General features: G+C 43.3%; 1 non-coding gene across 1 annotated transcript; it reads right to left on the reverse strand.

Annotated features, from left to right (window-relative positions):
• Window positions 1-707: 707 nt before the first annotated feature.
• On the reverse strand, window positions 708-814 carry LOC136506225 (small nucleolar RNA R71). The gene has a single exon (XR_010771448.1). It is a non-coding gene; the product is annotated as a small nucleolar RNA R71 (small nucleolar RNA).
• Window positions 815-1,758: the final 944 nt, after the last annotated feature.

A 1,758-nucleotide genomic window follows, 5' to 3' on the forward strand; every position in this document is an offset into this window, starting at 1 on the left:
GGTGCCATTGCTAGGAAACACAAATCCTAGTGGTGACGCTAAAAAATGCCAACATGCATTTCTGGCACCATTGTCGAGGAAGGCACTGGTTAAAAGAATCTAATAAGATATGTTCATGATAATATGCAGGTACAGTAGCCATTGCTCATAATAGGATAACTCTGCTTGTTTTCTCCTATTGTGGGTGAAAACAGGATAGTGTTAGACAGGTTTTGACTTGCCGATAACCTTCACCGAAAACCTAGAGTCACTTGTAAGGAAAGGCCGACTTCGTGCCGATCCTCTTTCAGCTGCCCCAGCAGCAACTGAACCCATCATCAAAGCACCATCCATACCAAACCCCATGGCTGACAAGACGTTGCGCAAGTATTCCATCCCCACTGCTGCAATGTTCCCATTAGGTCCACTGTCAACATGGGTGACACAAACTTTGAACTGAAGATCGGCCTAATCATGATGGTGTAGGCAAATCCATTCTGTGGATTGCTTAGCGAGGATGCCAACACATATCTCCAACACTTCCTGGAGCTATGCAACACCGTCATCATGAAGGATGTCACACCAAAGATAATCAGACTCCACTTGTTCCTATTATCCCTCCTAGGGAGGGCAAAACAATGGTTCTACAAGGACCGGGAAGCTGTTAACACTAGGCCAAGTGCTCCACGGCGTTCCTTATGAAGTTCTTCCTGACGGGTAAAACCAATGTCCTTCGTGGAAGAATTTCCAACTTCCAGCAGACAGCATCAGAATCCATCCTAGAAGCATGGGAGAGGCTACAAGAATACATCCTTGCCTACCCACACCATGGGATGGAAAACTACTTTATCCTTCAAAACTTCTACAATGGGCTAACTTCCAAATCTAGAGCCCACATAGATGTTGCTGCCGGTGGAGCCTTCTTCTCACTCACAGTCAGTGGAGCCATGACTCTCATTGAGAAGATGGTCTCCAACTAGGGGTGGAGTGAAGACAGACTCCAAACCCAATAAGACGGCATGCATACCATGGAGGAAACGGATATGTTGGCCACAAAATTGGATCTCCTAATAAAACGCTTGGACAAACATGCTACCACAAAAGGAGCATCTTATGGTACAGTCCAAGCACTTAACTTGCATATGACATGCAAGGTGTGTAGAAACGCCGGACACTCGGGGAACGACTGCCCCAAAACCCATGATGATGCGTTGAACAACAACAATGAGTTCTGTCTACAAGGAGGTCCAGGGTGGAATCAGTCGCACCAACAATATCAGGAAGGAAAAGACAAAAAGCACAGGGGTACAACCCCAAACCATAGGCTTTGAGCTAGCTTGGGGGAGGACTTCCACATGCTAATGTGTATCTTGCACTCTCACCACTTTCCATTACCTTGCATGAAAAAAACTTATGGTTCTACTGTTCACCATTCAATGTTTTCACCTCCATTGGATGATTCTTGTTTATCCTTTCATGCTTCCTCTCTATATATTGGCATGTTTTGGTTTGGGAGTATTGGTTATACATCTTTTAAATTAAGCATGGTGCTTAGGTTGAAGTTTGGATGTAATGATCATACTTCTATAGGCTTTTTATTTTAAGCATGTTGCTTTGGTTGATTAACCTACCTTGATCAAATTAGACATGGTGTCTAGTTTGATTATTGAACCGAAAGTGTTAAGTATAGATATTGGTTTATTATATGGACTAACCCTTGAAGAAATTTATCAACTTCATGAGGGTAAGTCTTTGAGATGACAATAGAGATGAAAATTT

This window comes from Miscanthus floridulus, chromosome 14 (assembly GCF_019320115.1).
Source record: "Miscanthus floridulus cultivar M001 chromosome 14, ASM1932011v1, whole genome shotgun sequence".
NCBI classification, from domain to species: Eukaryota; Viridiplantae; Streptophyta; class Magnoliopsida; order Poales; family Poaceae; genus Miscanthus; species Miscanthus floridulus.